This window comes from Haliotis rufescens, unplaced genomic scaffold, assembly GCF_023055435.1.
Source record: "Haliotis rufescens isolate VD_foot unplaced genomic scaffold, xgHalRufe1.0.p SCAF_1, whole genome shotgun sequence".
NCBI lineage: Eukaryota > Metazoa > Mollusca > Gastropoda > Lepetellida > Haliotidae > Haliotis > Haliotis rufescens.
In genome coordinates, this window is record NW_025963779.1 from 87,333,587 (window position 1) to 87,347,496 (window position 13,910).

At 38.0% G+C, this 13,910-nt stretch overlaps 1 long non-coding RNA gene across 1 annotated transcript in view; it reads left to right on the forward strand.

Annotated features, from left to right (window-relative positions):
* The window catches only part of LOC125384256, a 31,106-nt gene extending 17,774 nt beyond the window's left edge, over positions 1-13,332 (forward strand). The window contains exons 2-3 of the long non-coding RNA XR_007223096.1: positions 1,331-1,448; positions 13,267-13,332. This is a non-coding gene — a long non-coding RNA (uncharacterized LOC125384256). The remainder of the gene's footprint in view (positions 1-1,330; positions 1,449-13,266) is intronic.
* The last annotated feature ends 578 nt before the right edge of the window (positions 13,333-13,910 follow it).

Sequence of the window (13,910 nt, forward strand, 5' to 3'; positions counted from 1 at the left end):
ATAGGTTATTGTCATGATAACGATATTCACTTTCCTTTTTGAAACTTGGTGTCCATATTCTTGTCGAGGATAAAACACATGTATTTCCCTGAGAAAACACGTTATTTCACTTTCTCCTACACTTATTTGATCATATAATTTGTCTATATCACATTCAGTATGCATTACGCATGATGGATGTCAACGTGAGATTTGTGCCCAAAGTTTGTTTCGAGTTGTGTCCCTTTGCTGTCGGAATCCGCTTGTCGTAGGTTTGAATAAGATCCTGATCCGGACTGAGAACTTCACTAAAGGGTGAGCGTCTACAATCTGGTTTGGGTTATTCTCCAACAATATGTTGCCACGCCCTCAAATCAATGGCATAATAGAAATATTCAAAGCTCACTTCAATCAATAGTCTCATCTCAAAATCATTTACAGTATTCCTGATTGGAATATGTCCTCAGGACCTTAACTTGTCGCAAGAGCCGACTAGATATGGGGACACGTTGCGACTAGATATCCTGACACGTTGCGACTAGATTACTAACAAACTAGCCACAAACGATTGCGTCGAACACCGATCCCTCACTCACTCCCTGACATACTAACTTTCCCCCAGTGTTCCGTCAAACACCGATCCCTCACTCACTCCCTGACATACTAACTTGCCCCCCAGTGTTCCGGTAGAGTCGAATATACACCAGGTTCCTGTTTATACGTTTTTATATTTCCTGGCATACATTAGTCACAGCATAGTTTTATGCTTATACAACTTCATTTTAACAATGGATGCGACGTTCGGTGTTGATAAAAACATCGCTATCAAGCAAGTGTTAACGGTGTTAATGACTACATCTAAACGTCACATTCATTGTTATAAAGAAGGTGAGGTGAGGTGAAATGGGGTTTAACGTCGCGTCCAGGATTATTGCACTTATATAGCGACGTGCATGTACGTGTGTGTGTTTGTGTGGCTGCTTGTACTAGTCCGGACTGATGCCGATTTATAGTGCTAGCTCACTGAGATACCATGCCGCAGTTTAACATGAATACCCCACTCAGACACAGTATACTGACTCCGAGCCGATCAGTCCTTGTTTTAGCCCCTTAATGCCGAGCGCCAGACAGGGTAACAACAAGTACCATATTTTAACGTCTTTTGGTATGACGCGGTCGGGGATCGAACCCTGTTATAAAGAAGGACATCGATAGAACTGTCTCCCTTGTTTATCATACTTCTAAATTCCACTTAAAGATGTTATACACCCAAGACGTTAAAGTTTCTCGCATATTATAAGGGGAACATACTTTCATTATTTAAACATGCAAATGTTGTTTTCTGCTCCAGATTTTCAGCGCCAAAGGGTCGCAGTCCGTCAGGCGATGACCTGTCTGCCCTTCCATACCTTGATGAGCGAGTCATAATTGATCACCTGAAAGCAAGACATGCAAAGGGAGACTACCACGTAAGTCACTGAGGTTTAGCAAACTGAATAAGGCGTCTGTAAAATATTAAAGTCACGTCCAGAAATACCACCACAGTGACACTGGGACACTCGTCCTCCTTTCTCTCACATTGACTTAAAACAGCTGAATATCGCCTGACTGTCATGTATGGGTTTGTGCTCTCTATATCTACGTCAGCTGTACGCTGGGGGCTCGTCGATCCAGAAGAAATATGATTTGAAAGGTGTCACTTCTGCCTTATCTTCGATCATTTCAGTATTGCAGGGACGACATGTAAAGTTTGTGTTTAAGTCCTTTAGCCTTTTAGCCTTTAGGCTTCAGTAGGGTTTTCTCAATATATGGGGATTATGCTCTTGACAATATACTGCTTGAGCAGTCCAGTATCACCAGAAAATCTCACAATATTTCACATGTTTCTATAACGCTTGACATCCATCTACGCTATTCTGGAAGTTTACAGATAATTCGACCATTTAAATAAAATAACTTTCTAACTTCCTCACCACTGCTTCTATTAAATAGTACTACATCCCTGACAACTAATCATTGTCCAAATACAATGCAATGAACTTCTACTGAGTCTCAACAGTAGCAATGTAATACAGTTATGATCATTGTTTAACAATTCATTACACTGCCATAGAATAATACAGACACAGACACAGACACAGACACAGACACAGACAGACAGACACACACACAGACACACACACAGACACACACACACACACACAATGACTTGAATTAAATGTTTATGGAAGTAAAACGTAATTTTTAGTTAACCATTTTGCTGAAATGGCACCGGTGATTGTCACTGATGAGGTTGTCGGACGCCATTATGGAACTTCTATTTTCGATGTTTATGCATTTCTCTGATATTTAACTTCGAGGTTTAGCATCAAACAAACGTGGCGGATAAGTGCTCGGTCTGAGGCATTGTCTGTGTCACGGCGTGGATAACGACATGACGTCCACCACAGCATGTCACGGCGTGGATAACGACATGACGTCCACCACAGCATGTCACGGTGTGGATAACGACATGACGTCCACCACAGCATGTTACGGTGTCATGTCTTTCATGTGTTTCTCATCTGCGTTCCTGTTATTTTAAGTTCTGTCTAATACTGACAACACCAGAGATGTGAACATATAAAGCTTTTCTCATTACATTTACCAAATAAGCGCGGTTTAATTCTAATTCACGCGACTGTATAGTAAGAGCGCTTCATTCATTTATGACCGTGGACAGCTCTACTGTAAATAGAGTTACCTCCCTTTATCCTCGGTTGGTCTCCATGATGTTTGGTAATCTGCCAATATTCGTGCCGGTTGTCAGTTTCACTGCCTTCAGTAGCAGTTCACGTGTCACTGTGTCTTGATCACGTGGTCCTTCGGTATTTCGTTGTGTTGACGTTAATATAGTTTCATCAACACAAATATGAGAATATACTCAATTGCACAGACAATTAATTTTCACATCTTGAATATTTTAGTAATACCAGCGATCTACGTGCATCTGGATACACGCACAAATAAGGAAAACTATAAATACAAATTCAATGTGGTGTTCTAGTTATACATAGAATTTGTAATATTGATATTTAGTTATTTATGGACAATGTTATGAGAGGGTGTGGTAGGTGGTGTAGTATTCATTACATTGAATGACTAGTATCAGGTACTGATAGAACAATATAATGTGGCGGTGTACTAGTATTCAGTTACTGATAGAACAATGTAATGTGGTGGTGTACTAATATTCAGCTACTGATAGAACAATGTAATGTGGTGGTGTACTGGTATTCAGCTACTGATAGAACAATGTAATGTGGTGGTGTTCTAGTATTCAGCTACTGATAGAACAATGTAATGTGGTGGTTTACTGGTATTCAGCTACTGATAGAACAATGTAATGTGATGGTGTACTAGTATTCAGGTCCTGATAGAACAATGTAATGTGGTGGTGTACTACTAATAGAACAATGTAATGTTGTGGTGTTCTTGTATTCAGCTACTGATAGAACAATGTAATGTGGTGGTGTACTAGTATTCAGCTACTGATAGAACAATGTAATGTGGTGGTGTACTAGTATTCAGCTACTGATAGAACAATGTAATGTGGTGGTGTACTAGAATTCAGCTACTGATAGAACAATGTAATGTTGTGGTGTTCTGGTATTCAGTTACTGATAGAACAATGTAATGTGGTGGTGTACTAGTATTCAGGTCCTGATAGAACAATATAATGTGGTGGTGTACTGGTATTCAGCTACTGATAGAACAATGTAATGGGGTGGTGTACTAGTATTCAGCTACTGATAGAACAATGTAATGTTGTGGTGTTCTAGTATTCAGTTACTGATAGAACCATGTAATGTGGTGGTGTACTAGTATTCAGGTCCTGATAGGACAATGTAATGTGGTGGTGTACTGGTATTCAGCTACTGATAGAACAATGTAATGTGGTGGTGTACTAGTATTCAGGTACTGATAGAACAATGTAATGTTGTGGTGTTCTAGTATTCAGTTACTGATAGAACAATGTAATGTGGTTGTGTACTAGTATTCAGGTCCTGATAGAACAATGTAATGTGGTTGTGTACTAGTATTCAGTTACTGATAGAACAATGTAATGTGGTGGTGTACTAGTATTCAGGTACTGATAGAACAGTGTAATGTGGTGGTGAACTAGTATTCAGCTACTCATAGAACAATGTAATGTTGTGGTGTACAAGTATTCAGCTACTGATAGAACAATGTAATGTGGTGGTGTTCTAGTATTCAGCTACTGATAGAACAATGTAATGTGGTGGTGTATTAGTATTCAGCTACTGATAGAACAATGTAATGTGGTGGGGTACTAGTATTCAGCTACTGATAGAACAATGTAATGTGGTGGTGTACTAGTATTCAGGTACTGATAGAACACTGTAATGTGATGGTGTACTGGTATTCAGCTACTGATAAAACAATGTAATGTGGTGGTGTACTAGTATCCAGCTACTGATAGAACAATGTAATGTTATGGTGTACTGGTATTCAGTTGCTGATAGAACAATGTAATGTTGTGGTGTTCTAGTATTCAGCTACTGGTAGAACAATGTAATGTGGTGGTGTACTAATATTCAGCTACTGATAGAACAATGTAATGTGGTGGTGTACAAGTATTTAGGTCCTGATAGAACAATGTAATGTGGTGGTGTACTCGTATTCAGCTACTTTAAGAACAATGTGATGTTGTGGTGTACTAGTATTCAGCTACTGATAGAACAATGTTAAGTGGATGTTTCCAAATATTTAGATGAACATAGACAATGTTATGTGGACGTTAGGCCAAAAGAGAACATAAACCTTTTGAATGTCCTACAGAATGGGTCATTGATAAAATGTACAGACTGAAAACAAGGAAACCAAATTGAAATACAGACAGCCGGCAGTCACCCAAAGTCAGGCTGCCCTGCATGAAAAGTTTGTAGTTCTTCCCACTGACTAGGCTTCAAATAACATGACCAGTATATGTCCGCATCACTTCGTTAATTGTTTGATCAAAGATCTTGGCATAAGTGACATCAAATAGTGCCACGTATAAGGCCAGTATGTTGAATTGTGGAAGAATTCTGCCCAAACCATGCATCTTTTGACTTGACTCTTAAACCTTAAGACATGTCCATTACCCTTTTGTAATGGAATCCTAAGCCCCATAAACGTCTGTACAAAGGCAGATATATTGATGGTTTCTGTCAAATGTACCACCAAATCCCTGTCTCAAAGACTAACCACAATCCTTAAATGCCACCAAGGAAGGACTTTCTTTATATTCACAGAAAGTAGTTGAGACAAGTGGAGTTAATTCCATGTAGATTCACAAAAAACCCTCAAAGGATGTGCTTGAAATTTTGCAATCTTAGACAAGAACCAAGTGTAATTATTTCAAAGCACTTGACTTTCAGCTCTGTACACCAATATCCCACACGACAAATAGAAGGGCAAACTTCATTTCTTGATCAGTGGCAAAATTGTCCCTAAACGTGAGAAACCATAGAGACAGTTATCTCATTCTCCACAGGTTCATGACAATTTGTCAAAATGAAAGCAAATGTCTTCTGAAGTACACCGAGAAAACAATATGTGAAATGCTAGAAGTTTGGGGATTGGATATTTATGCAAGATGTAGTCAGCTCCATGTCACAGACAGACAGATGGGATTTCTTCAAAAAGATTTGGATAGTCAGCCTCTCATCTTAATACAACATATTATGATGACAGTACAACTCGAATCCGAACAAAATAATCTGATTATGGTACATTGATGGTGGAATATTAAATATATTTGGACAGATTAATTGCAGTCAATGTATATATGCTTTTTAAAAGTACCGTAAGTTTGTAAAACCTTGGCTTATCCAAAGTATTTACTAATGAATTTAGCTCTAAACGTTTTGTACCAAGGACGTACGAGAAAGAAATGGTATTTGTCCTCAACATCGAAGATATCTTCGCTTTTACAATAATTACAAGATCTTAACGATCTTTTCACAATTTCATAACGACCTGTTTCAATACGTCACTTATTACTTGATCATGGGGATTTACATTCTGTCTTTATAATGCATTATGTTTAAATAATATTCAAAAAGTGTGCTTGAGTTTTTTCATACACCCTTAATATATTAATGAATGAGACATCCCTACGCCAGTTTTGGACAAATATATATATTAAACGTTGTTTGAAAACATTACAAAACGTGTAACGTGTAACGTGTAAACGTACACAGCGGATCAATCCACACGTAGCCAAATCCTTTCTCAAATAACATTGGTTTCACATAAGCCCAGTTTTTAACACCTTTATCACAATAAAGGAGGGAGGTATCATATAAAGAATGTTAGTAAACAGCTCGATGTATTTAAAAGTTTCAACCAGTAGCGTACTTCTCTGACATATCTGGAAATGAACAACGGAAATCAACCAAGTTCATCATAAACTGGAGCAGTACATGACTGTTGGTGTACATTTAGAACATATTTACAAAATTTTAAATATACAGGTTTAATTTCCTACACCTTAACAGCCAGAAAACAGCATCCACGCACTATCGAAGTGTGGTGACAGCAGGCTATGGCCTTGTTGTGATTGCATTGGTAAAGAATGCAATCATGAGCAAAAGCCGTACTGGTCCGACAAAGACGTATTGGCTCGTTCAAATCCCGTATTGGCCTGTTAAAATCCTGTATTGTCCAGTTCGAACCCCATATTGGCCAGTTCGAATCTCGTATTGGCCCGTTCAAATCCCATATTGTCCAGTTTGAATCCCGTATTTGGCCAGCTCGAATCCCGTATTTGGCCACCTCAAATCCCGTATTTGCCAGTTCGAATCCCGTATTTGGCCAGCTCAAATTCCGTATTTGCCAGTTCGAATCCCGTATTTGGCCAGCTCAGATCCCGTATTGGCCAGTTCGAATCCCGTATTTGGCCAGCTCAAATCCCGTATTGGCCCGCTGAAACAGTATTCGCCCTCTGGTGCTATGATCCGGGCCGATTTTAGCATCATACGGACAGTCGATTAATAATGTTACGTTAAAGCATTTGCAGTTTATACTATGAAATGATTTACATATTGTACATAAACTGACGTAACTTGTATTTCTATCTACAATCAAATCCAATATCAACCATGAACTAAAACAACGTATGGGGTCATCTATCCATCTCTGTATTTTTATGTTACTGGTACAAAACTGAGAATGATGACTTTCTCTGGTTGTCTCGTCAAGTCGAGTTACTGCATCACATCATGATGTGTTGAGAGCATTACAACGTTGACGTGTCGACTGGCATAAAACGAGCTGACATTATTTACTTTTATTGTTTATTGAGGAGAAAACATAGTGGCGAGAACAAAATAACGTTTAAAACAACAGACATTTCCAAATGTATAAAGGAAATATTCGTATTGTTTCTAACAGGTATTTTTCATAACGCACATATTTGTAATTCAATGTTAGGGCCATGTCGACCTGGGTCACACCATCCTTCTGTCCTGACATGTATGTTCTGATGAAAATGATCTATTTTGAGACATTTTATTTCCGTTTAAGCATTTGCACGAGAAATTTGTAAATGATGATTTGCGACAGTGCAAATAACAGCCGCGACTTATATTTGCAGTGATTGTTGCAAAACCGTAAAATCGGGTCAGAAAACGAATTCCTGAGAATTACCCGGCCTTTGGATTTAGAATATTGATTTGCGTAATCTCTTTTAGCAATTGCTTGCCAAATCTGAGAAATATTTCTCGTATTACATAATAATTCACCGGCGTATTAAGCGAACGTCTGCATAACGGAGAACAGGGACTGCCGACTTCAAGAACTGCTAAATATTTGCAAATCGTAATTGTTTAAAGACACCAGACCAACATGGGGCAGGACAGAGATGTGTTCAGTAAACCATTGTTCTTTACAAATCTTGGAAATCTCTGAAATTCGTCCTCTGATTACCGAGGTGGCGTTATGTTTGAATGGACCCTCCATCAGCTTACATTTGACGTGGCGGCATCTGGGAAACATGCGCTGTTGTAAGCTTGGGGACGGGGTAAAAAAACACGCAGGCAAACACCAATGTTAGCAATCTGCATATGGATTACAGGGGTACGCAGGGAAAAGTGGATTTTATTGCTGTAATCCGGTGTTAAGAAGCTTGTGTCACAGAACTGCAGAAACCCATGTAGAAAGCGTTGTCACCTCACGCACAACTAATTACAAGAGGGGAACATGGTTGCGTCTGATTGTCTGTCATTTACGTGATATATTAACAAAGAGGTTTTGTACCCGGATGCTGATAGAATAAAAGCATGTTCGAAGATTACTAAACAAGACCCATAATTTAGAAGATTAGACATATTGCCTCGAACATACCATCGTGCTTAATGTCACATTTACAATAATTTGCGTGATTAAATATTAATCTAGATGGTTTGTTCATATATATATTGTAACCTTTTCCTTGAGCAGTTTAATCTTTACTGGGTGGAAATAAATATAACATTGTTAAATAATTCCTGCATATAATGATTCTTCTATGTAATTCAGGATACGAATTATGAGTTGTATAACCATTTTAAACATAGGTTCAATTCAGTCGAAACACGATTAATCATGGTCAACAAAATGTCGGTGTGGTGAGACAAGGTGATGTGATACTTCCCCTTTCTTTCGTTGCCCCAATGATGCAGATTGAAGATACAATGACGAGTGCTTCCAACTACTCCGTTAGAGAAATATGTTATAACAGTTATCAATAGAGTCATGTGTAAGGACGTTGCCTGTTGTCAATTCAAATCTAAAAAGAAACTCAAAATGATTTCCTATGAAATGTTCTTTTTTATAAAAAGGAAATAGCTGCTGTGGTATACCTTCACTGAAGACAATAGTGGACTCTTTGGTGAGAGGTAAACACGTGACGTGGTACTCCACGTGAATTATAATTTAGTTGTTAAAGTTTGAAAAATAACATAAATTCTGAACGAATTGAACGGGACTGTATATTGACATATGTGGGACACATGTTCTACCCGTCTTCCTTCGAACAGTATCGCTCTTTGTATGCAAAATCTGTCGTCAGCTCTAACAGGTTACACATCCCGGCTGCAAAGTATCGATAAAAACATATTTGAAACAAAATTCTTAAAACACCATTGTTAGAAAATCAAAAGTCAAGATCAGACAAGCGCATGTTTCGGAAATTTAAGCCAAGGAGACGACTGAATATAGGAAGAATATAAAACTTCAAAACTTCTTTAGCCAGTTCAAACGTTCCTAACACCCAGGTCGTCCAACTGGCTCAAAATGCATCGATTAAGAGTTTAGTCAAGGTTTTGTTCGACAAAACACTGTCTATGAATGCTCTAGTGTTTTCAGTCGGGCGTTTGGAAGCACTCAGCTTCATAGGTGATGCACCGGGGGTAGAGTGGGAACTAATTGTAGCGGGTACCACCATGATATTTGTCAGGTCGCCAGACCGCACCTCCAGGCTGAGCCGTACCTGGGATTAAAATACTTTACCGCTCATCTTGGGGCACACTGACATTTTGTTTTATATTTGTTGATTTTTATCCTTGCTTCGTTTGATGATATTTATTTTAGATACCTTTTGTTCCTGGTTGGAATGTTTACACAACTGTGTAATGAAGGACAACGGTTTTATGAAGAAGTTAATGAAAACACCAATACTACAAAAGATGAATTTTGGGGAATTTCAAAACACTCCAATCCAAGTGAAAAATGAGTGCAAAGCATTATTTGTCTGTTTGCATGTCAATGGAATAGGAATGTTTAATCGAAAGTAGTGTAATGTTGAGTAATTATTTACGATTACTTTGAAGATCTTTTAACATTATTTTACACTCTACTAGTGGGATATGACTTTTTCTTGTGTTTTGTTTTTAAAAAGGCAGTGTAATACGATGTTTTACTGGTATTTGTTTGTTTATATGACAGTAGAATATAATGGTTGAAAGGTAATGGTTCAGAAGTATTACTATGTAATTACTTCTATTGAGTTGTGTGTAGAATATCACATTTTACTTTTTTGTGTGTGTCAAAGAAATGTTTAATATGAAGCTTCCTGGTACTTGTTTATTCATATGTCAGCATAGTAAAGGGGTTTACTAGAATTTCTGTATTCATATATTTACAAAGTGTTATGAAGGTTTAGCAGTAACTGTTTATTCATATAAATATCTAATGTTATTTACTAGTGTGGATTATTTACACAACAGATTAATGTGAAACTTTACTCGAAATTCTTTATTGAACTTACTGTTTATTACGATTGTTTACTGTTATTTATTTATTTATATAACAGGTATATTTGATATAATAGTGTAGAGTGGTTGTTTCACAGCATTTGGGGGAGTATAGTGGTAAATGATCGTTCGCTAGTAGCTATTTCATATTTATAGAATCATTTTATGTACTGGTTCACTAGTATATGACTGTGGATTATGTGTTATTTTGTGTTTTCCGCAGCAATGAATTGACACGTGTGGTATTGACTGCTTAATGCTTCATGGTGTGCAATAGGGGACCAAATCTTTTGACTTCAGTATGATGCTCTTTTATACGACGAAGGGCTTCTTACACAAAGCTCTCTCTTCTAAAGAGTATAAATTCTCTATCATAGTCGTTACGTTTTATATTTGCCAAGTTATTTGACTCCCTCTCCTTTAATGTCGTTTGGAAATACTTACTCAAGCAGATAAAAAATAAGCCAGAAGACGAGTTACTAAATTTTATATAAATGCCTTAGTTCAGTAATATTTACTTCAGATGTCAACGACATTTAGCATTGAACGAACAATTCTTCATTTAACAATTGTCAATCTAGTCTGCTTTGGTCGATATAATGTCAAAGACAGTTCTCTGTATTATACCATCAGCAGTGGTAAATATGTACGTGTCAAGTTTCCATTCAAATGTCCTGGGTTGTGGAAATTGTTATTTGTTTGCACCAAAGTAAGCCTTTAATGTCTACTCCTACCCTTCAACATAACGTGGTTAAATACCAGCTGCCTGAAGACACAGTGTGTGTAGGCCACAGTAAAACACGACACAGAATGTACCCTTTGTGGACATGCGTACATATTATTTGTATTGATGGTCCGCGGATGTAAACGAGACCTTGCTGAGAGTTGCTTCTTTTGAAGCATCTGAAAAGTGCATTGGGCTTATGTAACGAGACAAGCTATGTCAACAGAATATGTTCACACCACTAGTGTTGTCAATATTAGACAACTAAAAATAACAGGAACGCAGATGAGAAACACATGAAAGACATGACACCGTGACATGCTGTGGTGGATGTCATGTCGTTATCCAGGCCGGGACATGCTGTGGTGGACGTCATGTCGTTATCCACGCCGTGACACAGACAATGCCTCAGACCGAGCACTTATCCGCAATTTTTGTTTGATGCTTAACCTCGAAGTTAAATATCAGAGAAATGCATAAACATCGAAAATAAAGGTTCCATAATGGCGTCCGACAACCTCATCAGTGCTAACCATCTGGGCCATCAAAAAACACGTAGTATTTTTCATTAATTTGGTTAACTAAAAGTTACTTTCCTTAAGAAAGAATGTAATTCAAGCTGGTGTGTGTGTGCGTGCGTGCGTGCGTGCGTGCGTGTGTCTGTGTGTGTAGGGGGAGGGGGGTGATAGAGGCAAACCCCTATTAGTTTGGCGGCGAGGCGGCTTAAATAGGCGTCTCAAAAGACTTAGAAAACCGGTACCATGGAAGGAAACCAAAATGACGAAAGGTGTAGAATAAAAAGCATTCTTGCCTCTTCCGTTGGTACCTTGCTGATGTATTGAATTTGCGTCTACTATCCTTACATTATCAGAACATACATGAAATCACAGTACAGTTGGTGTTTGTACGTTTTCATTACATCTGGTACCTTGTGCAAAGTAAACATGTTAACAGTAGTTGAAAAAGCTTACAGAAACATCTTGTACGTATCATTGAACGACTCAGTTTTTTGTTATACAGAATTGAGTTTTTAAAGAAATGTGTTAATTTCGGGAGATATCGACAAGCGGGTTTGATCTAGCGAAGATGATACGGGTAGGGTAAATTGTGATATTTTTTTAATTTGAAGTTTACACATATACGGCTTTTCAATTGGACAAGACGTCGGTCACCTGACCGCGAAATTGACGTGCATAATTGTATGAACGACACTTTTTGACGTTCATACATTTTTCACGAGATCGTGTTCTTGAAATGACGTAAACACTGACGGACTACTTCCACATTCCTGGGGAAACCCATGGGATTTCCCTCGCAGGAATACGTACAGAAGCGTTCTTTCAGATCATTTAGACCCTTTAATCTTGAACTCAGCGTTTTAGTATACATTGAGAAACGTCAGAGAGTTTGACTGCACGATCGTTAGTGATCCTAGTGAACAAAACGAAGAAATGCACATCCAAAATATAGTAGTATCAACTCGATCCGTGTCTAGGCTGACAGTGACTATCTACAGCAATCTATGAGTTTACCATAGAGTCTATTTGACGCATTTTTAATCACCTTTCGCTGATCGAACAATTGATCAATGATGACTAAACCATGTAGTCGCCATAGGTTCATTAACAGCTCCCGAAATCTCTCCAGTCACGTTTATCGTGTCGGCCATTTTGACGTCTTGTACTTTATGTAAATGTATTACGACGCGCTGTCATGGAGACTGACTTACTTAACAGACCTTTCTCATCTAATGGTGCTATTATTTAAATGCATCTGTTATAAGATGCTTCTGAAGAGTAAGTTGTGAATACATGTCACATCTCGTTTCGAGGAACTATTTTATTCCGCCATATAGCTGGTTGTTGTATGGCTGTCAGTGTGAACATGAAGTCACACGTACTAAGTATAATTGTGTATTGATCATGGCCTACATCCTTTGTGATATGAAATTGTAATAAAAAAATATAAGAATTGACCTTTACTTTGTGTGAGTTCATTGGAGTATGAACATTCAGTTTGGCCCTCACTCTATGATGGCAATGAACTCACACAACGTGAAAGTCGATTCTTAATTATTCTTCATAGTGCAGTTACACAAACTCCGTTAATCCTACTATGGTATTGTCACTTTGGTCTTGATTTTGAATTGTGCACATATTTATAAAATTATTTCAACGCATCACTTCTACCCCCTCAATCAGTGCAGCACTAATAAACACTAACCTCAAACGCTCACCCCTAATACAGTGTAGCATTAATCAGGTATTGCTATTTTATTTTCAGACGTACATTGGTGACATCCTTGTGTTCCTCAACCCATTCAAGCCCGTTGACATCTACACACACGCGGTAGGTATTGCAGCTGGACCTGAGAACAGAAGACTTTACCCTGAATAGGCATTATATGTGTATTTCTTGTCTTTAGTCCTGTAGATTTGGAAGTACTGGGATCGAAATTATTTGTTTGAGACTCGGTGAGACGATTAACATAACTTCAATGACCAAATGTGAAACTATCTTATCATTATTTTGTGATAGTTTTAGTATCAGTATCAAATGAATCATAAATGCAAATAGCATTCTATGACATGTCATCTAGCTGGGGTGCATATAATGCCATGATAAATGTTTTCAAGACATTAGTGATGTCATAACAGGTGAATCAAACATTGATAACGTACTATACGTGGTCAAAACTCTGCTTTGGTTTGTTCTGAAATGTTTGTTCTGCTAGAGAAATGTGTATTGATTGGTGCCAGTTTCTGCAAGAGACATGTAGGTCTATGGGTGATAGATTCTGTTAGAGAAATGTGTATGTATTGGTGCTAGTTCCTGCAAGAGTAATGTGTATGTTGCGATGCTAGTTCCTGCAAGAGAAATGTGAATGTATCTGTGCTAGTTCATACAAGAGAAATGTGTATCCATTT